At 32.9% G+C, this 27,657-nt stretch overlaps 1 long non-coding RNA gene across 1 annotated transcript in view; it reads left to right on the forward strand.

Annotated features, from left to right (window-relative positions):
• LOC141559403 (uncharacterized) overlaps positions 1 to 27,657 on the forward strand; it is a 449,791-nt gene that overhangs the window by 165,458 nt on the left and 256,676 nt on the right. The window contains exon 4 of the long non-coding RNA XR_012487384.1: positions 13,670 to 13,940. This is a non-coding gene — a long non-coding RNA (uncharacterized LOC141559403). The remainder of the gene's footprint in view (positions 1 to 13,669; positions 13,941 to 27,657) is intronic.

Below are 27,657 nucleotides of genomic sequence, written 5' to 3' on the forward strand. Positions count from 1 at the left end.
ATCCAGGATCTAGCAGTTTCTACAGTAAAGGATTGGAGGGCCTGGAATAACGTATTCCAGATGGCAAAGGTCCTAAGGTTATAACCAAGAATTAACTACCCAGCAAGATTCAGCATCATCTTTCAGGGGAGGTAATTTACTCAACAAAATAAGAGAATTTCAACCATTTCTATTGAAAAAATCCAAACTAAACAGAAAGTTTAATCTATAATCACAAGACTCAAGAAAAGCATAGAAAGATAAACAGGGGAAAATGCATATTATTTAAAAGTTAAACTGCTTACATCTCTAGTTGTGAAAATTATATTCCTAAAGAAGGTTTTAAGTCAACTACAGGAAGAAATATAAAAAAGCTAATCTAATGAAGGTATCTCAACCTTCCCCTTTCAGAATCAGACAAATCTAACCACAAAATTAGCAAAAATGAAAATAGGAATATTAATAGAATTCTAGAAAACCTAAATATGATAGACCTCTTGAGAAAATTGAATAAGGATAGAAAGAAATACACCTTTTTCTTGGCAGCACTTGGCATCTACACAAAAATTGACCATGGTAAGGGCACAATCTGTTGCAGAAAGGCAGTAAATGCTTCCTTTTCAGACCATTATGCAATTAAAAATTACATTCAAGAAATATATTAAACAGGGAAAAAATGGAAAGAGACAAAAATCCAATTAGAAATGAAATAATTTAATTCTAAAGAGTGGATAGGTCAAACAATAAATCACAGAAACAATCCATAATTTCATTCAAGAGAATCACAATAATGAGACAACTCACCAAAACCTATGGGATACAGTCAAAACAGTTCCGATATAATTCATAAAGCAATGTGTGTAAAAAAAAAAAAAAAGAAAAAAGAAAAAAGAAAGACAGGAAAGAAAGAAAGAAAAGAAAAGAAAAATGACTTGTTGAATGTTATTAGGTGTCTTTGTCTATTTTCATGCCATAGAGTGGTGGGGTTGGAAGATGTTTAGATATGTATGTGTGTGTTTTGTGTGTGTGTGTGTGTGTGTGTGTGTGTGTGTGTGTGTGTGTGTTTGTGTGTGTGTGAAGAATCTGTTGTGTCAAAATATGTGGCAATAAAAAGTTTAAATACTGAAAAAGTGGGAGAAAAAATAAGTTGTTGCTAGCAATCAAAATGTGACAAGAAAGATGTGTCATATTTAGTTAATTTTCCCATCTGGATCATTCATTTAACAAGCAATTAGTAAGCAACTATTATATTCCAGGTGATGTATTGAACTATGGATTTAAACATAGAAGTGAAAAAGCTTACTTTTAGGGGCTCGTACTCTCTTTGGTGGAGGATAAGTCTAATGGTGTAATGGTTAGGTCAGAAAGATGGAATGTTTATTTTTCTCCCACAATTCTAAATTGTTTTTCAGATCTGGAGCAACTCACAACTCTATCAGTGATTAATTCCCATGTTTTACCATTTGTTTGTCCATTGGATGTGAAGTGAAATTTCAGAATGTTATTCAGTTGTTTTTTCAATTATGTCCTACTTTCCATGATTCCATTTTGGGTTTTCTTGGAAAAGATAGTTTACCATTTTCTTCTTTTCCTCAATTTACAGATGATTAAGTTATTTTACACAGTACTAAATGACTTGCCTAGGGTCACACAAATAGTAAGTGCATGAGGCTGGATTTGAACTCATGATAGGTCTTCCTGACTCCAGGCCTAGTGCTCTACAAGCATTACACTATCTAGGTATCCTCACCTTAGAATAGAATTGTTTTTGTTTGAATTCAGAATCTATTTCATGATTTGGAATAATTTTCTTGTAATTTTCATTTGTTTGCATTTTCAATCTGAAGACAGTTTGTTTACATCATTGCAACTTATCTACAAGGAAATATCTCTTAGTGATATATTCACATCCAATATATACATATACGTGATTGTAATATATTTTACATGTAAACAATTTGTCAGAGATACTTTATGTCGAACCTTTGTCCCATTCTGTAGCATCCTTTTTTATTCAAGCTTTATTTATTTGGTTTCTGCAAAATGCTTCTAATTTTATGTATTCAGAATATGCATTTTGTCTTTTTAAGCTCCTCTGTGTCTTATTTGGTCATGAAATCTTCTCCTAAATGATAATTATGAATAATTACATTTCATTTTTATTTAAAAATAATGTGATATTTTGAATCACTTATCTATCCTGTAAGAGTGAAATACTTGGTCAAAGCTTACTTTTTGTTTCTCTGTTTTATTGGAGCTTTGATATTTGCTTCATCACAACATAATTTGAAACCTGTTAATGCTATACCCCTTTCATCCCTAGTTTTTTTCTCCTTTGACCTGTCCTCCGAATGAATTTTTTGTCATTTTGACTAATTTTTCAAATAATCCCTAAAATTTATAAATAATGGTTTGCAGTTCTCTTTATACTAGTATAGTTATGTATCTTGGAAGATTAATTCCAATGTCTTAAATACTTTGCAGTCATTTTAAGTAGAATTTATTTATTTCTTCCTCCTCTAATTTTTATTAGTCATATGTGAAATGTTGAATTTGGTAGATTTATTTGGAATCTTTTATATTTATTGAAGTTCATTAAATTATTGTTTCAGGAGATGATTACAGTTCTGCGTTTACCCACTTTAATTTCATTTAACATTTTTACTCATCTCCACCTTCCCTCCTTTACAGTGAATACACACACATTCAAGTATAAGCATAGCTTTTGAAACTAGGACAAAAACAACGTGTTCAATTGGACCTTATTGCTATGTGAAGAGAAACATTTCCTACTAGCAGTAATAGTTTTCTTCTGGTCACATTTTTGCCATGAGCAATTTTTTACTAACATTTTCTCCACTGACTTTTCTATACTATCCATTAAAAAATAAGATAAAGAAATGGGAAGAATTATAGGAAAATAAAATTAAAGTAGATATGAAGTTACCACTTTGTTGTTTGCATCACAGGTCTGTTATTTCATTGCTTGTGTGGTGTTACATCATTTCTCCTTTATCACTATCTAATTTTATTAGATGAGAGGTGTGTATAATAGTGGACTAGATTCAATTGAAGTTTGTTTTTGTAAAGTGGAAGGCTAAGGATAGCTTTTACATTTTTAAATACCATAAAAATTTATTTTAAAAAAATGAAAGTTATTCTTAATTCTCAAACCTAATTAAAAAAAAAGAGAGAGAGTTGGAATTGAACTGTGGGCTAGTTTGCCTGACTTTGGACTGTATCAATGGTTCTCAATATTTTTGAATAGATAGAACAAAAAACAGTTTTACAAAACATGCATATGACAGCAATTATAGTATTAGTTTCATCAAATAAGAAGACACATAGCAAATAATAGTCACTAATAATTCATTAACATTTTAAAATGAATTTGGATTTCTTCCTAGTTATATCTATGTAGTAAGTCATATATGTTTTTATTTTTTATTTTTCAATTTTTTTATTTTTTTATAATATTATCCCTTGTATTCATTTTTCCAAATTACCCCCCCTCCCTCCACTCCCTCCCCCCAATGACAGGCAATCCCATACATTTTACATGTGTTACAATATAACCTAAATACAATATATGTGTGTAAATACCATTTTCTTGTTGCACATTAAGTATTAGATTCCGAAGGTATAAGTAACCTGGGTAGATAGACAGTAGTGCTAACAATTTACATTCACTTCCCAGTGCTCCTTCTCTGGGTGTAGTTATTTCTGTCCATCATTGATCAACTGGAAGTGAATTGGATCTTCTTTATGTTGAAGATATCCACTTCCATCAGAATACATCTTCATACAGCATTGAAGTGTACAGAGATCTTCTGGTTCTATTCATTTCACTCAGCATCAGTTGATGTAAGTCTCTCCAAGCCTCTCTGTATTGCTCCTGCTGGTCATTTCTTACAGAGCAATAATATTCCATAACCTTCATATACCATAATTTGCCCAACCATTCTCCAATTGATGGACATCCATTCAACTTCCAGTTTCTAGCTACAACAAAAAGAGCTGCCATAAACATTTTGGCACATACAGGTCCCTTTCTGCTCTTTAGTATTTCTTTGGGATATAAGCCCAATAGCAGCAATGCTGTGTCAAAGGGTATGCACAGTTTGATAACTTTTTGGGCATAGTTCCAAATTGTTCTCCAGAATGGCTAGATTCTTTCACAACTCCACCAACAATGCATCAGTGTCCCAGTTTTCCCACATCCCCTCCAACATTCATCATTATTTGTTCCTGTCATCTTAGCCAATCTGACAGGTGTGTAGTGGTATCTCAGAGTTGTCTTAATTTGCATTTCTCTGATCAGTAGTGATTTGGAACACTCTTTCATATGAGTGGATATAGTTTCAATTTCATCATCTGAGAATTGTCTGTTCATATCCTTTGACCATTTATCAATTGGAGAATGGTTTGATTTCTTATAAATTAGGGTCAGTTCTCTATATATTTTGGAAATGAGACCTTTGTCAGAACATTTACTTTTAAAAATATTTTCCCAATTTGTTACTTCCCTTCTAATATTGTTTGCATTAGTATTGTTTGTACAGAAACTTTTTAGTTTGATGTAACCAAAATCTTCTATTTTGTGATCAATAATGATCTCTAGTTCTCCTCTGGTCATAAATTCCTTCCTCCTCCACAGGTCTGAGAGGTAGACTATTCTCTGTTCCTCTAATATAATTATGATCTCATTCTTTATGCCTAAATCATGGACCCATTTTGATCTTATCTTGGTATATGGTGTTAAGTGTGGATCCATATCTAATTTCTACCATACTAATTTCCAGTTTTCCCAACAGTTTTTTCCAAATAATGAATTTTTATCCCTAATGTTGTTATCTTTGGGTTTGTCAAAGATTAGATTGCTATAGATGTACCGTTTTTTGTCCTTTGTATCTAATCTGTTCCACTGATCTACCGGTCTATTTCTTGGCCAATACCAAATGGTTTTGGTGACTGCTGCTATATAATATAGCTTTAGATCAGGTACACCTAGACCACCTTCCTCTGAGTTTTTTTCATTAATTCCCTTGAAATTCTCGAGCTTTTATTCTTCCATATAAGTTTTGTTGTTATTTTTTCTAGGTCCTTAAAATAGTTTCTTGGGAGTCTGATTGGTATAGCACTAAATAAATAGATTAGTTTGGGGAGTATTGTCATCTTTATTATATTCACTCAGCCTATCCAAGAGCACGGAATGTCTTTCCAATTATTTAAATCTGACTTTATTTTTGTGGCAAGTGTTTTGTAATTTTCCTCATATAATTCCTGACTATTCTTTGGTAGATGGATTCCCAAATACTTTATACTCTCAACATTTGTTTGGAATGGAATTTCTCTTTGCATCTCTTGCTGTTGCATTTTGTTGGTGATATATAAGAATGCTGAGGATTTATGTGGAATTATTTTGTATCCTGCCACTTTGCTAAAATTCTGAATTATTTCTAATAGCTTTTTAGCAGAGTCTTTGGGGTTCTCTAAGTATACCATCATGTCATCTGCAAAGAGTGATAGTTTGATTTCCTCATTTCCTACTCTAATTCCTTGAATCTCTTTCTCGGCTCTTATTGCTGAGGCTAGCATTTCTAGTACTATATTGAATAGTAATGGTGATAGTGGGCAACCTTGTTTCACTCCTGATCTTACTGGGAAAGGTTGCAGTTTATTTCTATTGCATATTATGCTTACTGACAGTCTTAAATATATGCTCCTGATTATTCTAAGGAATAGTCCATTTATTCCTATACTCTCAAGAGTTTTTAGTAGGAATGGATGTTGGGTTTTGTCAAATGCTTTTTCTGCATCTATTGAGATGATCATATGGTTTTTATTAATTTGATTATTAATATGGTCAATTATACTAATAGTTTTCCTAATATTAAACCAGCCCTTCATTCCTGGTATAAATCCTACTTGATCATAGTGTATTATCCTGGGGATGATTTTCTGCAGTCTTTTTGCTAATATCTTATTTAAGATTTTAGTGTCAATATTCATTAAGGAAATTGGTCTATAATTTTCTTTCTCAGTTTTCGACTGACCCGGTTTAGGTATCAGTACCATGTCTGTGTCATAAAAGGAGTTTGATAGGACTCCTTCATCCCCTATTTTTTCATATAGTTTATATAGCATTGGGGCTAATTGTTCTTTAAATGTTTGGTAGAATTCACATGTAAATCCATCTGGTCCTGGGGATTTTTTCCTGGGGAGTTGATTAATAGCTTGTTCTATTTCTTTTTCTGAAATTTATCTCCTCCTCTGTTAATCTAGGAAGCCTATATTTTTGGAGGAAGTCATCCATTTCACTTAAGTTATCAAATTTATTGGCATAAAGTTGGGCAAAGTAACTCATTATTTCTCTAATTTCCTCTTCATTGGTGGAAAGATCTCCCTTTTCATTTGTAAGACTAACAATTTGATTTTCCTCTTTCTTTTTTCTGATCAGATTTACCAAAGGTTTATCTATTTTATTGGCTTTTTCATAAAACCAACTCTTGGTTTTATTTATTAATTGAATAGTTTTTTACTTTCAATATTATTGATTTCTCCTTTTAATTTTTGTATTTCAAGTTTAATTTTTGGTTGGGCGTTTTAAATTTGGTCTTTTTAAGTTGCAGGCCCAATTCGCCATATATGTTTTCAAAAGTCACTTATTTTATCTAGAATATGTCTTTATTTAATTTACTGTATAGTTGGTTTCAGTAATTTAGAGGCTGGAATTATAGTTCACAGATTTATTATCCATTGGACTAGATTATCACTAATACTATTTTCAACTTTAATTTCTATCACCCTACTTAACTACCTGTGATAACCTATTTTATAGGGTGTATAATTGAATCATTGAGATAGAAGAGATCATTTTAGTATGAGTTATTCTATTGATAAAAGTACCGTGTATAGTTTTCCTTTCATGAAATAAAGTAAGATATCTCCTCTTCTCTTAGTTGCCTTTAGTTATAGCTTTGAAAAGCATTGAGTTCTAAAGTCAGGATATTTTTGACCTTCATTTGCTGCTTCACTGACAACAACAACTGATCCTGTTGATTGATGGTGCCACATGAATAATACTTAGACCATATTTGCAAATGAAGATTATATTGTCAATAGGAGCAATTACAATTCAAAATACAACATATCTTTCTCTAAAGAAGTCAATGAAGCAGTCCAGTATTGATTTATTAGGTGGAAAGGACTAATGAAGGAAAGAGAACTGTTAAATAAGCAATTAAAATATTTAGAAATTCTAAGTACACATCAGTAATTTCCCATTTACTTCAAGTGCTATTATTTTCTCATATATGATTATTTCTTACTCAAATGAAATATTACCAGTGTTTTTTTATGGGGCATTATAAAATAATTTGTTGCACACAAAGAGATAATTCTATTTATCTTCAAGTAACGAAATTGTTATTATTGTTATTAGCAAGAAGGGATCTTGGAGGTCATTTCACTATACCTCTATGGTTTATATAGATGAAGATTCTAACTCCTGGGCAGATAAATAACATATTATAAAATATTTAGCAAAATATAGAAATCTACACTCACTTCTCAAATCACATGAAGATTTTCCCCTAGTTTTTATGAGTTTATGCACATATATGAAACACACATCCATGTGACATGTATGCATACATTATTTACATGTGTGCACATATGTACACAAATGTACACTGGTATGCACACACATGGGAATATGTACAGTACCTGTTTATATATGTATCCGTGCTATACACATATATGTGTATATGGATGTATATGTATGTGTCTTTGTATATATATATCATATATATATATATATACATAGAGAGAGAGAATTAGATATAGATGTACATATATAGATATGTCTCATAATATTAAAGTCTTCATAGTCATATAATTCTTAATCTGATATTTGCAAAATTATATGTTAATGCATAAATTGAGAAAATGCAATCTAGTATAGTAGATAGATTAGAAAGAAATACTCCTTTTTCCCAAGGATTTCAAAGATACATCTTAAGAATCATGGCATATCATTTTTTGTTTGGTTGGTTTTTTGGTTTTTGCTGGAACAATTGGGGTTAAGTGACTTTCCCAGGGTCACACAGGTAGGAAGTATTAAGTGTCTGAGGTCAGATGTGAACTCAGCTCTTCCTGACTTCAGGGCTGGTGCTCTATTTACTTCACCACATAGCTTCTCCAAATCATGGAATATTCTTAAATATTATTTGAAATCAGCATTTTAAAAAAAGTTACTTTCTACTAAGCTATAGATTAGACAGTATGATCTCACATTAAAATGTAAAAGATAGATGATTTTTGATTTTATACAGCAATCAACAGAAAGTTTTGGAAATAATGACTTCATCATATATTACCAAATTTATAACATCATTAAGATTTAAGATTTATAGAACTTTTAAATACAAAGCAGTTTCATACACATCATTCTCAGGTCCAAGAAGTGCAAGTATCTACCCCCCCCATTTTATAGACTAAGAACTATGTCTTAGGGCCAAAACCATTTGCTTAATATCACACAAATATTAGGGGGGAAATCCAAATTCAAATGAAACTTCTTGTGACTGTAAGTCCTTTATTTATTCCATCATCATGCACTATACCTGCTGTCCTGCACTACACCTTATTTGGAAGCTTTAAACACAGATGTGTGGAAAGATACTGGTTAACAGAGGAAAATTAACATTAAGGATAGGAATTTAGAAAGACAGATAATTTCTATTACCACACATATTGAATAGGAAGTTAGACTTGAAGTACCCTTGAAAAGAGTTTATAATCCTATAATTTCATTAATTATAAAAAAGTGGGGCATTGGAATATTTTCTATTATGAGAAATACCTGTTGTTTCTATTGGTGACACCTGGATCCAGAATTAGAAAGTCTAGTTTTCAGTTGCAGCCTTTTTATGTAACTAGTAAGTAATTTTGAGTACATCATTAATCATCTTTGAACCATATGTTCTTCTTGGTAAAATGATTGAGTTTTGTGGGGGATGGGCCTAGGCTAAATGAAGCAATCTGAGAGCAGGTAAAGGTAATTTAGAATCACAGGAATGGTTAATAGTTAAATCTATTCAGATTCTTCTATATATAGCATGCGTGATTTAGCAAGTTACAGAACTTGCCTGAGCCTCAATTTCCTCAAATGTAAAAAAGATATTAAACAATTTTTAGTTTTTCCGGTAGTCCCATGACTCTGCATCTCTTATCATGCATTAACAAATATTTCATGATTGGATCTCACATTGACTATGACTCTGATTTTTTTTTTAGTGCCTTAAATAATTGTTTTGCATGGTAAGGGGAGATCACGTTCCAGTTATTAATGCTATCTTATACTAAATCTTTTTTTTTTTTTTTTCCTGAGGAGACAATAGTAATACCTCTTGTAGTCAATTATCATTTTGCTGTTTGCTGTTTCTTGTTGTTGTTTGTCCTTTTTTTTCCCCTGAGGCACTTGGAGTTAAGTCACACAACTAGGAAGTGTTAAATGTCTGAGGTCAAATTTGAACTCAGGTCCTCTTGAGTTCAGGGCTGGTGCTCTATCCACTGCACCACCTACTGCCCCTTGTCCTTCATTCTTAAAGAGGATCTTGACATTGGGGAGGTAATGTCATAACATTCAAGTGAATTGTATTTAAATGAGAGAGGGCTGTGCACAAAGGTCACCTGCTTCAGTTTCCCCTCCAGAACCATCTAGGGCCAGTGGCAACATATAGATTAGAATGACTGGAGATGGCCTTGGATGCAACCTTGGCCTTTTTTTTTTTTTTTTTTTTTCAATTTATTTTTAGCACACATTTCTTTAAGAATCATGTTGGGAGAGAAAAATCAAAGCAGAAGGGAAAAGCTGTAATATTCTTCTTTAAAATATAATCTTCTCTGAGAGCAGGTTTCTTGGGGGGCTTCTGGAGGCAGCCTTAGTTTCAGTTCAGAGTAATCAGCCCAAATGCAGCCAGGGATTAAAGTCTAAATCCTTTATTGTTTCCTTCAAAGTCTTGTCTCCTTTCTTGGGGCCTGGTTAGCTTTAATAGAGGCCCATCTCCCTCTTTGGTTCTGAGAGCTCCTGGAGCTGACCTTTGCTTCTGCCAGCTTCAGCCTCTAGCTCCCTCCAAATGAGCTTCTAGTGGGCTTCTCCTCTTTGGCCCTGAGAGCTCCTCCTTTTATATGCTCTCTTAAAGGTGTGAATCTTGTGGAATTATAGTAAATACTAAGTACATGCCAATTAGAGAATCATTATTTCATCAATTCCACTTGGACACCTTGTAAGAATCCTAAAATATACTAAGATATTAAAAAAAACAGAAAAAAGAAGTGAACTTAGCATGTATTGATTTACATTCAGTCTCCTTAGTTCTTTTTCTGGATGCAAATGACATTTTCTGTCCAAAGTCTATTGGGATTGCTTTGAATCATTGAACTGCTGAGAAGAACCAAGTCCTTCATAATTGATCATTGTACATTCTTGCAGTTACTGTGTACAATGTATTCCTGGTTCTGCTTGTTTCCCTCAGCATCAGTTCCTACAAATATTTCTAGGTCTTTCTAAAATCAGCTTGTTCATCATTTTGTATAGAGCAATAATAATATTCCATTATCTTCATGTACCAGTTTTTTCAGCCATTCCCCAACTGATAGATATCAACTCATTTTTCAATTCTTCACAAAAAGAACATTTTTGCAGATGTGGGTCCTTTTCCCTCCTTTATGATTTCCTTGGGATACAGACCCAGTAATGATACTTTTAGCTCAAAGGGTATGAACAGTTTTAATAGCCCTTTGGATGTAGTTCCAAATTGCTCTCTAGAATGGTTGGATGATCTCACAACTCCATCAACAATGCACTACTATTCCAGTTTCCCCACATCTCCTACATTTATCACCATCTTTTTGTTGCAAAGGACTAGCTGCAGGCGCTCTCAGAACCAAAGAGAGAGATAGGCCTCTATTAAAGCTAACCAGGCCCCAAGAAAGGAGACAAGACTTTGAAGGAAACAATAAAGGATTTAGACTTTAATCCCTGGCTGCATTTGGGCTAATTACTCTGAACTGAAACTAAGGCTGCCTCCAGAAGCCCCCCAAGAAACCTGCTCTCAGAGAAGATTATATTTTAAAGAAGAATATTACAGCTTTTCCCTTCTGCTTTGATTTTTCTCTCCCAACATGATTCTTAAAGAAATGTGTGCTAAAAATAAATTGAAAAAAAAAAAAAAAGGCCAAGGTTGCATCCAAGATCATCTCCAGTCATTCTAATCTATATGTTGCCACTGGCCCTAGATGGCTCTGGAGGGGAAACTGAAGCAGGTGACCTTTGTGCACAGCCCTCTCTCATTTAAATACAATTCACTTGTATGTTATGACATTACCTCCCCAATGTCAAGATCCTCCTTAAGAATAAAGGACAAGGGGCAGCTAGGTGGTGCAGTGGATAGAGCACCAGCCCTGAACTCAAGAGGACCTGAGTTCAAATGTGACCTCAGACACTTAACACTTCCTAGTTGTGTGACTTAACCCCAAGTGCCTCAGGGAGAAAAAAAAAGGACTAACAAGAAACAGCAAACAACAAGGTGATCACTGACTACAAGAAGTATTACTATTGTCTCCTCAGAAAACATGTCAATTAATGCAAAACAAAAATCAAGGTTATATGAAATATTCTTTTATTTCTTTAAGATGAAAAATATCTTTTCTTATAGAATATATTAATTGTAAGTCATACTCTCTTGACATTTAAAGTTAAATTCACTCTGTCTACAAAGTATATTAAGCTTCCCTGCTGAAGTGCATTGTCTGTGCTGAAAAACTCATAAACAGAATTTGTAAGTTTTGTACAATTAATAATTTCCCCAAAATGTACTATGATATCAGGAAATAATTGTGTGAAAGTCTTGTTTCTAAATAGTTTTTTTTTAAATAAAAATTCTTGATAACTTCTGTTTTATATCATTTTCATTTCTCAATATTTCTTCCTCAGTCTCTATACAAAGAGTCATACAATGGTTAAAATTGGAAAGAACTTAGTGATTAAGCAATTATTGGGAAATTAGGAGTTCTAGGTTTTGTATTCCCTTATTTCTTCTCCAATTGTTAGATCTCAATAATCATTTATCTTCCCTAACACACAATTTTCAAATCCATGTAATATAGATAACAGCTGATCTGTAAGGTCTATTCTAGCTCTAAAACTCTGGAATACTATGATTTTATGTAATTCTCCTCTCTCCACTAAAAGTATGCAAGTCAGTGATTCTAGTTCTTTGTGACATAAATTAATAATTACTTTATAGACCATCAATTTCCATTATTAAGTTTAATGATGTATAATCATTAAAAATGGTATTTTAAAAAAAATAACACATTTGTCACCATGCTCTACAAGGCACTGAAATCAAACTCAGTGTAGTAAAGAGGATAGATATCATAGTATGTTTTTTTCCCCCAATCATAAGCTGATTTCATGCTTGATTTTTATACTTTCTGTGAAATTGATGGGGTTTGAGATTCCTTTCTAATTGCCCAACCCATGGCTGACCTTGATTCACAAATCCTGGTCAAAGGCACCCTTTGAATATCCGGGCCCAGCCCCCATCATCAGCTCAGCTTCCCCCCAGCCTTTACCTGATCTGAGCTAACTGAAAAAGCCCGCCAAGAACTTAGGGGTACTGCCCATCATCTTCTAGATATAAAAAGGGCCAAGCCAGAGCCCTCTTTGTAGGAGCCCTCCCAGCCAACATATGGTATCCTTCTAGCCATGTAGGGGTTCCTGCCCGCCCAGCAGCCACCTCTTGCCCTGGCATCTTTAACTGAACTTTACTTCCAAATTCCTATAATAAACCTTTTTATTTATCAATCTAGGTTTTCAGGCCTGTAAATTCATTTTACAGGGTACACTGCGCCTCATGGGATTATCTATGTGCCGAGAAATGAGGTTTCCCCCTTTCCCTTTCCTCATTAAAATGACTCTTTTGTATTACAACACTTGAATATTTCATGATATCTATGATATCATGATGTCTATGGGTATCTGATGGTAAGTGCAGATTGCAACACACCTATTTCACTTCATCCTATCCCTTGACACAAACTCTACCAGGAAGTCTATCAAGTGGAATCTCCTCTTATTCCATTGATATTAAATATGTACTTACACATTACCTGAGCTGTGTACATATATCTTATCAGTATTATTGTGACAAGATTATGCCCTTTTCCAGTTTTTTTATTTTTTTTATTCATATATCTCTGATGATGTATTTTATGCCACTTTTTTCTTATTGGTAATATACAAGAACCCATCTATACTTACCATATAAATTGTGAGTGCCATTTGGGTGACGTTCAAATTTGATCTCTTGGAGCTTATGATATTCTATGATTCAAAGATTTTTGCTTGTCCTTCCTTCTCAAAAAGGACTCTGACCTTAGGGAGGTGATTCCATGACATGCAAGTAATCGTTTAAATAAGGGAGGAGTGTGGCAAAGTCACCACCTTTACTTTCTCCTCTGGAGCCATCTGGGTCCAGTGTCAATATATAGATCACTAAAAGAGATGACCTTGGATGCAATAGAGACATTGATCTTTTTAAGCTGTTATATGTAGATATTTAAAACAGGTTTCAGTTGGGTTGAGGCAATGACAGAAAACACCTTCTTTTATTTACAGGAAAAAAAAAATCAATCTGGGAAGGAAGACCTACAGGGTTTCTGGCTCAAACAGGAACAATTACTATTTAAATTCACTCTAAGCCAATCAGGCAAAAACAATGACCAAATGGGGCTTGGCCTGGGACTTATTGTTGACCAATCAATGAGAACCAAAGTAATTTGGATTTAAGGTATGGTCCTTAAGAAAGAAATCCATCCCACAAACCTGAAGGTAGCTTGCCAACTTTCAGCAATCAAAGTTTACATTCCTTTGGGCAGAGTATTGAAAGGTAAGACTATGACATTTATTCAGATTCAGGAAAGGGAAGGGGAAAAAAAAAAGACTGAAGGAAGGAAAGAAAAAATGAGTTGTCTTGCCCAACTGGCCAGTTTCAGCTTGGTCCCCATTGGGACAGTTTCTACTACTACTCAGAAAGGTTGTTGTTTGTCATTCATTCTCTCCCAAAATATATGCAAAGATAGTTTTCAACATTTGTCTTTATGAGATGTTGTGTTCCAAATATTACTCCTTCCTTTCCCTAGATCCCCCTTCCCCAAGACAACAAGCAATTAAATATAGCTCATACATATACAATCTTTTCAAACATATTTCCATACCTGTCATGTTGTACAAGAAAAATCACACTAAAAGTGTATTGGAGGAAAACATGAAAAAGAACATAGATTCTGTCTTTTTCTTGGCAGATAGGCAAATATTTTATATTCTCCCAAAGTTGTTTTAAATAGTATTTCTCCTTCTATTTGTAATGCTGGAAAAACTGAGAAGGTAGAAATTAGAGAGTTTTTAATATTTTATTTGAAAGGGAGAGATTGTACTAGGGACAAAAAAGGATCCATGCAGCCCCCACAGGGCTGATTTCCAAAGCATTCAGCGACTAATGTATGCTTCCCATGAAGTATATATATATATGTGGCTCAGCTACAGGGGTAGACTGAGGCAGGGGTAGAGTCAGAGCACTGAGAGTGGGAACCAACTATCACTCAGGTTCTGACAAGGTGGGGAGAGGCCCCAGACATTCTGATGATGTCTAAGATAGAATGTTTTTATTCTTATCTGGATCATCATGATTAGGAGGGAAGGGTGGTGTTACAGGATTGAGCAGAACAGTTAGGAACTGAGGCAGGACAATTTAGGAAAACTGAGTCAGAACAATAAAAGGAAACTGTGGCACAACACTGTCTCTTGCTTTTGAGCTTTGTTGGTAACCTATAGAAATGTCAATGATCTATGTGCCTTTAATTCATATCCTACAACTTTTCTAAAGTTGTTCCTTGTTTTAAGTAGTCTTTTAATAGATTCTCTAGGATTCTCTAAATATGCATCATGTCATCTGCAAAGAGGGACAATTTGTTTCTTCATTGCTTATTCTAATTCTTTCAATTTCTTTTTCTTTTCTTATTGCTTTAGCTAATATTTCTAATATGATATTAGGTAAAAGTGGTAATAATGAGTATCCTTGTTTCACTCCCAAACTTTCTGAGAATGTTTCCAGTTTCTCCCCATTATATAGCATACTCACTGATAGGTTTAGCTAGATAATACTTATCATCCTAAGGAAAACTGAATTTATTCTTTTGCCCCCTAGTGATTTTTAATTAAGAATGGATGTTGCATTTGACAAAATGACTATGAGCCTTCCTCCACCCATCTATTCTTTCTCTACACTCATTTGTATAACATGATAACTATTTTTACCTTAACTCTGCCAATCTTTCTTTTAAGTTACCCTAGTGTTGAGGTGAATGTTAAGCATATAGTATACATTTACCTTGTTTAAACAAACAAACAAACAAACAATTTGTCCATATTTAGACAGTTTGTCCATGATGAGTTCCTTAAAATTGATATTTGATATTGGCTCTTATATGTTAAATTTTCTGTTAAGTTTATATTTGGTTGATAGAAAATTCTGGAAATCCACAAGTTCACTGAATGTCCATTTATTCTTATTTAAAAATATATATAATTTTGCTGGATTTGTTATTTTTTGCCACTGGCCTAGTTGTTTTGATTGTTGATAGATATGATTCTAGGACCTGTGGTCTTTTATTATAACTGCTGAGAATTCTTCCATAATTCTAATTATCACTCCAATGTAGTTGAATTGTTTTTATCTTGTCTCCTCCAATTTTTTTTTTTTTGATCTGGGGTTTTTGAAATTTGGCAATAATATTCCTTTGTTTTTCTTACAAAGGATCTCTTGTGTCAAGGTTTTCTTTTGGGGCTTCCTTTTTAATTAGCTTATAAAATCACTATCTTGAAATCATGAACCCATTTTGAATTTATCTGGTATAGAGTAGATACTATTTTCTAATTTTTTTAGAAATTTTTGTCAAATAGTGAATTCTTATACGAGGAGCTGTAGTCTTTGAGTTTATCAAATACTAGATTACTATAGTCACTAACCATTATGTAATTTAGAGTATTTGCCCTTTATGCTGAATGGCATTTCTAAACATTACAAATGTAATATCAATTTTTAGATCAGATGTATAATGCTATTCTAGTTTTTCCAAAAACTCCTCTTATATTATTTCAGTTTTTTTTTCTTTAGAGATTTCAAAAAATCAAAAAGCATGTCTTCTGATACTTTTTAAAAATTTTATTATATTATATCTAATAATGTTTTATTATATCTAGTAAAGATTTTCCTGATACTCTAGCACATTCAAATCACATTTTTATAGATCTTTTCTAGGAGGATGAGGCTTATCTTATGAAAATACCTAATGGGAGTTTATGATAATTTTGTTTTATTAGAAAATTATATTCTGTAATATATGGATTTGATTCATCCTTTTTTACAACTGAATTTTTTCTTTTTTTTTTTTTTTTTTTCCAAACTGGCAAAATTTGTCTGCATGTTAAAGACTTTAATTTTTAAATTAATTCATCTGCACAATAGTTGAATTAAGAATACATTTCCAGATAGTACTCCCAACTTTAAACATTGAGAAATCAAGATAAGAGATAAAATTAAAATCAAGAGAGATTAAAAAAACCCCAAATACTTTAAAAATGATTTCTCATAGTTTGATCCTGATGAAAATCATTTTAAGTCTGTCCAACAGTTTCATAAATATTTTTTGCAAGTTGAAAACATTATTTCTTTTAAAACTCATATCTACTCTTAATATCAAGACGTGAGTCAGATTGTCTCATACAGAGGAAATAAAGAAACTGCTGAGTGGAATTCTCACCAACTGTCATTGATTACCAAGCCCTATTTAGTCTGGTCTTAACTCCTGTCTTAAACTTCTTGGTCCAGCTAGTCATTTGTGTACACTCTTGTCTTATGTCTATCACTTCAAAACTTGGGTAAAAGTTTCTTCCTTTAAAAACTTTCATGTCATTAAATAACCAGATATCTACTCAGGGCCTGACAACCATCCAGTCCTGTGGAATATTGGTTAATTGTTTTGTTCTCAGAAAGGCCTTTAACAGTTTAAATCTCCTCAGAATGTTGGTTAACTGTTAGAGAAGACTTCTCCAAATATATATATATATATTTGGAGAATATATATATATATATATATATATATATATATATATATATATATATATATATATATATATATATATATATATATATATTTGGAGAATATATATATATATATTAGTTTTGGCTGGAATCCATTTTTTTGTTTTTTTGGCAAAGATACTAGAGTGTTTTGCCATTTTCTTCTCCAGGTCCATTTTACAAATGAGGAAACTGAGATAAACAGGATTGAAGTGACTTGCTCAAGAGTCCCATAGCTAGTGTCTAAGACTAGATTCGTTATTAAATCTTCCTGAAACTAGACTAGCCTCTTAGCTATGTGTACATCTTCCAATGAAAATTTGTCCAATATTTAAAGGACTTCTTCTATGTCTTTATTTATGTACCAATAAAATACTTAATAACCACTATAATTTTTGATGATATAGTTTTTTCATTTATATCTTTTATTTCATTTATTGAATGTGCATCAACATGTAAAATATACAGCAATTTGGTTTCACTAATTACCTGTTTCTCTTATTTCCCTTATTACACAACAACTTTACCTCTATGGAGAATGTGGTATTATTAAAATTTGAAATCATTTATGCTAAGGAAAAATAGTTTTTTACATGTGGGAGAAGTTTAGGATAATTAGAAGTATTACACAATATTCTGAATGAAAATCACACTATTGTGATCTTTATATTTGAATCAAGACTGAAATCATTATTGGTTTTTCAAAATATGAAGTTAGTGACAGCCAATAAGATTAAAAATAAACATTTTTCATGTATCCTGAAAGTGAATTTTTTGAAAACAATTATTTCATTAATCTATTTCATATACAACTTGTTTTAAAGAATATAGAATAATTTGGTATGTCACTTTTAAAAATCAACTGTTATTTGGAAATATCACATTTTGTTCAATCATTCATTTATTCATGGACACGGGCTTAATTTTCAGTCCTTTCCAAGTATCCAAATAGTTGCTCTGAATATGTTTAAACATATAAGTCCATTTTCTTTTTGGAACATAGGTCTAGTGGTAATATTGGATAATTTAGCTCATTTTCTTGAGTGAGGTACTTAAATTTTTCTCTAATATAAATTATAAAATGGAGTTGTTCCTTTTTTCAAATTGTCTGTTATTTCTATTTCAGGTACTAGTCTTTTATTATTCATCAGAATGAGTTATAAATAACATTTCTTTTGATACTTCTACCACCTTTTGGGAAATTAAATTGTTTTTAAGTCAACAATTCCCAGTTATTATCCTTTTAGGAAATACCTCTAAGAAATGTGTGGGTAATTGAGGTTCTTCAATTCTTTTATATAATACAAATATGTCAATTTTGTGTGTTTTTTTGAATTATTATTTTTCCTTTCATTCATATGATCTTCAATATGCTTCTGCAATATTATTTCAGCTTTTCCTTTCTTTGTTCCTTTCCCAAGTGCATTCAACTAGACTTATCCCCTCATATTCTTAAATTTACATAAATACCTATTAATAATATATATGAAATACACTGATTAGAACAGAGTCCAAACTGGAGAGAAGTTCTATATTCACAATCACATCTTTCAACTACTTTCATCTGAAAATGCATTATGCTCTACAATTTTTCAGTCTATTAATTGAAATTTCTTTATATAGGGAAAATGAAATGATGGAGGAATATCTATTGTTCAGACTATTATATTGGATTGACAATGTGGATATACAATGAATTGGTAACAGAATTAAATAAGAAAATGTGTTGGCTTGCATAGGAATTTGCATAATGCTTTTAAAGACCCTAACTTCTCTTTGAAACAAAGGGTAGCATTTTAATATTTAACATTTTTTTTTAAAATTCAAGTTCAACATACTTTTTTTTCTCAAGCCCCTCCCTGTATGCTTTAGAAGGCAAGGGAATATGACTTTCATTATACATATGAAGTCATGGAAAACTATTTCCATATTCATGTTGGAAAAAAAAAGCAAGAAAAACAACAAAATTGAAAAGAAACATGCTTCCATATGTACTCAGAGCTTATTAGTTTTATTTCTGGTCATTTTCACTTTTCATTGTAGACATTTAAAAATGTCATAGATTATTGTATTGATTAGATTAAGTCTTTCACAATTAATCATCATTATAATATCTCTGTCACTGTGCAAAATACTCTCCTTGTTTTGCTTATTTCACTTTGGATCAGATCATAGTCTTCCTAAGTTTTTCTGAAACCATCCCTATATCATTAATTATAGAACAAAAGTATTATTATAATATTGTTTCTAGGCCTGTATTCCAATAAGATCAAAGAAAAAGAGAAATAATTTATATGTACAAAAATATAACAGTGCTTTTGAGGTAGCAAAACCTGGAAAATATGGGGATGTCCACAATATTGCTGATACAGTTTTTATGGCCATGTAAGCATATTTCCCCCTCCCAGAATGTTTGGGTCAGAGTTTTAAACTGACCACAAATATTGTGTTGCTATATCTATTTTCCCATATCTCCTCTAGCATTTGTCACTTTTCTGTCATAATAGACAATCTGATAGTTATTTTAATTTGTATTTCTTTTATCAATAGATATGTAGAATATTTAAATATTAATAGCTTTGAATTTTTCTTCTGAAAATACCCTGTTAATATCCTTTGATAATGAAGTTGGGAAAGACCTTTTTTAAAAAATGGAATCAACTCAATTCCTTATATATTTGATATTTTCATCAGATTTCATATTTGCCTCATGTAAAAGTCACTTCATATATTTTTATCAGTGAGAAAGTACTGGCCCTAGAGTGAAGAGGATCTGAATTTAAATCTGCCTTCAGACATTTGACATCTATGAATAAATGACCTTGGGGAAGTCACATAACCCTTATTATCTCACCAAAAAGGAAAACAAAATAATGTCACCCAGTTTCCTGTTTTCCTTTTAATTTTGACTGCATTAATTTTGTTTGTAAATTTTTTTAATTTTATAAGTAATCAAAATTATTGATCTTTTAGTCTCTTTTTTAGTCATGAAATAGTCCTTATCCATAGATATAACTATTAATTTCCTCTGACTCTCCACATTAGATTACGACAACACTTTTTATGCCCAAATCATATGCCAATTTTGTATTTTTTCTATTTTCTACCAAAGTACGTTCCAGTTTTCTCAGCAGATTTTTGTCAAATAGTGAATTCTTGACCCTAAAGCTTGGATCTTTAGGTTTATCAAATTATAAATTACTATTGTTATTATAGTTAAATTACTATATAGATTGTAAATTATCTATTTGATATACTAATCTTGATATTTCTCAGCCAGTATCAGATTGTTGATGATTAACAATTTGTAATAGAGTTTGAAATCTGGTACTACTTAGACTACTTTTTTTCTCCATAAATTCCCATAATATTCTTAACCTTTTGTTATTCCAGTTGAACTTCCCTCCCTATAGCTTTATAAATTAATTCTTTGTAAGTTTGATTGGTATGGCACTAATAGTAAATATAGCTAGAAATATCAATTTTATTGATCATGAACAATTACTATTTCTCCAATTGTTTAATTTTGTCATTTATATAAAATGTTTTCAATTGTGTTTGTGTAGTTCCTAGTTATCTTGAGAAGCAGACTCTCAAGTATTTTGTATTGTCTGTAGCTACAAATGCTGACAAATTCTGTACCCTGTAATTATACTAAAGTTCTTTACCATTTCAACTAGTTTTTTAGTTAATTTTTTAGGGTTTCCCAAATATATTTTATATCATCAACAAAAATTATAGTTAGTTTCCATATTGCCTATTTTTATTTCTTCAAATTGTTTTTTTTTTTTTTTTTATAATTAACATGAGCTAGCATTTATAACAGTATTAAATAATAGTGGTAATAATGATCCCTGATGTAATTGGGGAAGCTTTTAATTTATCATCATTAGAGGTGTTTGTATTTGGTTTTAGGTGATACTTATCATTTTAAGAAATTTTCCAGAAGAAGTCAAGATGGTGGAGAAGAGACATGTCTTTATTTGAGCTCTTCCTAATGTCCCTCAAATCAACACCAAATCCATCCTTTGAACCCACAAATATTTGGAGTGTGACAAATTTCCAGCAGGAGATATATTGGAAGAACTTCAGAAAAAATCTGTTTCAACTGGGCATGGAGGGAGGTTTGTCTTGATTGCAAGCCAGTAGTTCAGCAGATTAGCTGTAAAGCATCCAACATGAATACAAAAGGCAAATAGTGAGCTCCCGGATACCAGAGTAATTTGAGACCAGGCCATACTCAGCACTGAAAGTTAGTTACCACTAATTCGGCATTCAGCACCAAGCTACCACAGCCACTGTCACCTGAAAGCTTGAACAATCTCTCCTTTCCCTAAAACCAGACCTCAACTTTAAAAAAAAGATCAAAAAAGCAAAAAGAACTCTGACTACAGGTAGTTTTTATGGAGAAACCTGAGGAGGACACTAAAAGCAGATCATATCAGATGAAGCCCTGAAAGGTGATATGAATTGGTTCCCATCTCACGGGGCTCTTGTGGGAGAATTCAAAAAGGATCTTAAAAGAGAGTTAGGAAAAAAATGGGGGAAGGAAATGAGAACATTGTAGGAGAATTTGGAAAAGAAAACACCAAAATTATCTAAGAAAATTTCTTACAAAATAAATTTGGTGAAATGGAAAAAAGCATATAACTCCTTCCAAAATTGATTTGAAAAAATGAAAAATGAAAACAACTCCTTGAAGAACAGAATATGTGAAATAAAAAAATAATTGAACAAAACAACTCAATTAAAAAATTCAATTGGCCAAATACAAAAGAAACTAAAAAAAGTAACTGATGAAAATAATTTGGGAAAAATTAGAAATGAAAAATGAAATGAATGACTCAACGAGACACCAACAATCAATTAAACAAAACTCAAAACATGAAAAAATAAAAGAGAATGTAAAATACCTCATTGGAAAAACAATTAACCTGGAAAAGATCTAGGAGAGACAATCTCAGGGTTATTGGACTTTCTGAAAAACATGATGAAAAAAAGAGCCTAGATATTATCTTTCAGGAAATCATCAAAGAAAACTGCCATGATGTCCTAGAACCAGAGGGTAAAATAGACATTGAAAGAATAATAAATGGTCAAAAGATATAAACAGGTAATTTTCAGATGATGAAATTAAAACCATTCCTCATCATATGAAAAGCTGTTTTAAATCACTATTGATCAGAGAAATGCAAATTAAGACAACTCTGGTGTACCACTATACACCTCTCAGATTGGTAAGATGACTGGAAAAGATAATGATGAATGTTGGAGGGTATGTGGGAAAACTCGGGCACTAATATATTGTTGGTAGAGTTGTAGACTGATTCAACCATTCTGAAGAGCAATTTAGACTGTGCCCAAAGGGCTATCAAACTGTGCATAATATTTGACCCAGCTGTGTTTCTGCTGGTTTGTATACTAAAGGGATCATAAGGGGGGCAGAGCCAAGATGGCAGAGAAGATACACGAGATTTTGTGAGCTCCCTTCTTCCTTCATTACCAATTAGTTAAATCAGCCTCAAAAATAGCGCTGGACTGATAGAAACCACAAGGACTGGAAGCACGACTTACCAGCTGAAGAGAAACTGGAGTTTCAACAGAAAAGGTTGGTTCATAGGGGAGGGGAAAAAAAGAGGCCAGCACAGACGGTTGGGTGGTAGCACACTATGCCGATCACCCTGGGGAGGGCTCTGGGATCAGAGAAGCCACTGAGATAGAAGAATCTGGCACAGGTTGTTAGCTCTTCTCTGCTTATAAAACAGCAGTTCAGAAGAGAAATCAAGCCGCTTTAAAATATAAAGCCAGATACTAGAACCATCCCAATCTGGAAGTGACTCAACAGATCTTGGCACTGTGGGTGTGGCCGACTTAGGCTGTCCGGGCTTTCACATGGGGGTAGTTAAGAGATTGAAAAGCTGGCGGACATGGCCCAAGGCAACACATAGTGCCTGGCTCGGTTGGAGGCTGTGGAACTCAGCCGCGGAAGTCCCGGGGAAGCAGAACCTTTGAAATAGGGACCGCGGTTTCTGGGCAGACATTTCCAGTTTGAGCGCAGGGGCTTTTCACTTCAGCTGCTGACATCCACGTCCCACAGGACGCATTGGCTGGGCTTTGTGTCGCCTTTACTGTTCAGTCTTAAACCTCAGGGAAGTTGCTAGGACACACAGCGCCCTCAAAGCACAACCCTGCTAATCACCTCTGAGGCACTTCCAAGGAGGGGGAGGGGAACTCTCTCCCAGAGCTCTCTCTTAGCTCAGGTGCAGGAGCCGCTGCATCAATCCAGTCTGGGAGGAATCTGGTAAAGAAATAAATAAATAATTTCCTACCCCATTGATTCCTTCTACACAGAGAAGGAGCAGGTATCCAATCCCAAGGAAGTTAACAGCAGAGAGTCAGCAGATAACAGCCTAAAGGTGAATGATTCCTTCCCCCCATCACATAACTCTCTCCTAGAAGAGACTTAAAAAGTTAAGAGAGTTTGAAGAAAAATGGGGAAAGGAAAGAGAAGCTATGAAATTGGAGTTGGAAAAAATAAAGAATTCACAGGAGATTCAGGGAAACAAAATTTGTGAATTAGAAAAGGTTTAAAAATCACAGGAAAGTAGGATTTCTGAATTGGAAAAGTTAAAAATCTCAAGAAAGTAGGATTTCTAAATTGGAAAACATAAAAAAGTCTCAAGAAAATAGGATTTCTGAATTGGAAAAAGAAAATAATTCTCTAAAAAAAAATTAGGGAAATGGGAAAAAATTCAATAGAGCAAAATAATTCATTTAAAAACGAAATTGGGCATATACAAAAAGAACTAAAAACTGTAAATGAAGAAAATAACTCCTTAAAATTCAGGATGGAACAAATAGAAATGAATGATTCATTGAGAACCCAAGAATCAGTCAAACAAAACAAACAAAAAAAAAAAAAAAAAAAAGAAAAGAAAAGCTGGAGAATAACATCAAATACTTACTGGGAAAATCTATAGACCTGGAAAATAGATCTAGGAGAGATAATCTGAGGATAATTGGACTTACTGAAAACTATGACCAAAAAAAAAGAGCCTAGATTCTATTTTACAGTAAATCATCAAAGAGAACTGTCCAGACATAATAGAAACAGAAGGGAAAATCGACGTCGAAAGAATTCATCGAATTCCTTCTGAAATAGACCCTAAAAAAAGAATACCACAGAATATTGTGGCTAAGCTGCAGAATTTCCACACAAAGGAGAAAATCTTGCAAGGAGCTAGAAAAAAACAATTTAAATACCAAGGTGCCACAATAAGGGTCACTCAAGATCTGGCTGCCTCCACATTAAACGATTGAAGGGCCTGGAACCTGATATTCTGAAAGGCAAAAGATCAAGGATTGCAACCAAGAATAAACTACCCAGCTAAGTATAGCATTTTTTTCCATGGAAGAAGATGGTCATTCAAAGAAATAGAAGAATTCCATATGTTTCTAAGAAAAAAAACCAGACTTGAACAAAAAAATTTGATCTACATCCACAAGACTGAAGAGAAACAGAAAAAGGTACACAGAACCCTTGAGAACTGTATCTCTGTTGTGGATATATAGAAAGTATGCATGGATAATTTGATTTTACTGATATAAAAAAGGGGGGTGTAGTAAAGGGAAGGGGGTAGTATCAGAAAAAGGGGAAGGAGTGATAAAAAGAGGGAAACTACATCCCAGGAAGAGGCATAGAAAATATACCATATCTGAGAGAAGTTAGAGAGGGGGAGAAACATTGTGTGAATCTTACTCTCATCAGAAGAGGCTCAAAGAGTAAATAATTGTCATATTTGTTTTTCAGAGAATTCTCTCTCACCTCATTAAAAGGGGAGAGAGGAAAAGGGAAAAGGAAAAGGAGAATAAGGGAAGGGACTTGGAGGGAGGGGGGAGGGATACTAAAAAAAGGAAGGGCTGCGCGTCACAAGTGGTGTCTATAAATTAAATATCAGGGAAGGGGTTCAGGGGGGTCAAGGGAAAAAGCATAATCTGGGGATAATATGATGGCAGGAAATATAGAATTAGTAATTTTAACTAAATGTGAATGGGATGAACTCTCCCATCAAATGGAGACGGATAGCAGACTGGATCAAAAATCAGAACCCTACAATATGTTGTTTTCAGGAAACACACTTAAAGCAGGGAGATACATACAGAGTAAAGGTAAAAGGTTGGAGCAGAATCTATTATGCTTCAGGTAAAGCCAAAAAAGCAGGGGTAACTATCCTTATCTCAGATCAAGGAAAAGCAGAAGTTGATCTAATTAAAAGAGATGAGGAAGGAAATTATATCCCGCTGAAAGGTAGCATAAATAATGAAGCCATATCAATACTAAACATATATGCACCAAGTTGTATAGCATCTAACTTTCTAAAGGAAAAGTTAAGAGAACTGCAAGAAGAAATAGACAGTAAAACTATAATAGTGGGAGATCTCCACCTTGCACTCTCAGATTTAGACAAATCAAACCACAAAACAAATAAGAAAGAAATTAAAAAGGTAAATAGAACATTAGAAAAACTAGGTATGATAGACCTTTGGGGAAAACTGAATGGCAATAGAAAGGAATATACTTTCTTCTCAGCAGTTCATGGATCCTATACAAAAATTGACCATAAATTAGGACATAAAGATCTCAAAATTAAATGTAGGAAGGCAGAAATAATAAATGCCTTCTTCTCAGATCACAATTCAATAAAAGCTACATTCAGTAAGAAGTTAGGGGTAAATAGACCAAAAAGTAATTGGAAACTGAATAATCTCATCTTAAAGAATGACTGGGTGAAACAGCAAATTATAGAAACAATTAATAATTTCACCCAAGATAATGACAATGATGAGACATCATACCAAAATCTGTGGGATGCAGCTAAAGCAGTAGTAAGGGGAAATTTTATATCTTTAGAGGCTTATTTGAAGAAAATAGAGAAAGAGAAAATTAACGAATTGGGCCTGGAACTTAAAAAGCTAGAAAAAGACCAAATTAAAAACGCCCAACCAAAAATTAAACTTGAAATACAAAAATTAAAAGGAGAAATCAATAATATTGAAAGTAAAAAAAAAAACTATTGAATTAATAAATAAAACCAAGAGTTGGTTTTATGAAAAAGCCAATAAAATAGATAAACCCTTGGTAAATCTAATCAGGAAAAAAAAAAAAAAAAAAGAGGAAAATCAAATTGTTAGTCTTACAAATGAAAAGGGGGATCTTTCCACCAATGAAGAGGACATTAGAGAAATAATGAGTTACTTTGCCCAACTTTGTGCCAATAAATTTGATAACTTAAGTGAAATGGATGACTTCCTACAAAAATATAGGCTTCCTAGATTAACAGAGGAGGAGATAAATTGCTTAAATAGTCCCATTTCATAAAAAGAAATAGAACAAGCTATTAATCAACTCCCCAGGAAAAAATCCACAGGACCAGATGGATTCACATGTGAATTCTACCAAACATTTAAAGAACAATTAGCCCCAATGCTATACAAACTATTTGAAAAAATAGGGGATGAAGGAGTCCTACCAAACTCCTTTTATGACACAGACATGGTACTGATACCTAAACCGGGTCAATCAAAAACTGAGAAAGAAAATTATAGACCAATTTCCTTAATGAATATTTGTTCTAAAATCTTAAATAAGATATTAGCAAAAAGACTGCAGAAAATCATCCCCAGGATAATACACTATGATCAAGTAGGATTTATACCAGGAATGCAGGGCTGGTTTAATATTAGGAAAACTATTAGTATAATTGACCATATTAATAATCAAATTAATAAAAACCATATGATGATCTCAATAGATGCAGAAAAAGCATTTGACAAAACCCAACATCCATTCCTACTAAAAACTCTTGAGAGTATAGGAATAAATGGATTATTCCTTAGAATAATCAGGAGCATATATTTAAGACCGTCAGTAAGCATAATATGCAATAGAAATAAACTGCAACCTTTCCCAGTAAGGTCAAGAGTGAAACAAGGTTGCCCACTATCACCATTACTATTCAATATAGTACTAGAAACGCTAGCCTAGGCAATAAGAGCCGAGAAAGAGATTCAAGGAATTAGAGTAGGAAATGAGGAAATCAACTATCACTCTTTGCAGATGACATGATGGTATACTTAGAGAACCCCAAATACTCTGCTAAAAAGCTATTAGAAATAATTCAGAATTTTAGCAAAGTGGCAGGATACAAAATAAATCCACATAAATCCTCAGCATTCTTATATATCACCAACAAAATGCAACAGCAAGAGATACAAAGAGAAATTCCATTCCAAACAAATGTTGAGAGTATAAAGTATTTGGGAATCCATCTACCAAAGAATAGTCAGGAATTATATGAGAAAAATTACAAAACACTTGCCACAAAAATAAAGTCAGATTTAAATAATTTGAAAGACATTCTATGCTCTTGGATAGGCTGAGTGAATATAATAAAGATGACAATAC

The sequence above is a fragment of the Sminthopsis crassicaudata genome, chromosome 3, assembly GCF_048593235.1.
Source record: "Sminthopsis crassicaudata isolate SCR6 chromosome 3, ASM4859323v1, whole genome shotgun sequence".
In the NCBI taxonomy this organism is placed as follows: domain Eukaryota; kingdom Metazoa; phylum Chordata; class Mammalia; order Dasyuromorphia; family Dasyuridae; genus Sminthopsis; species Sminthopsis crassicaudata.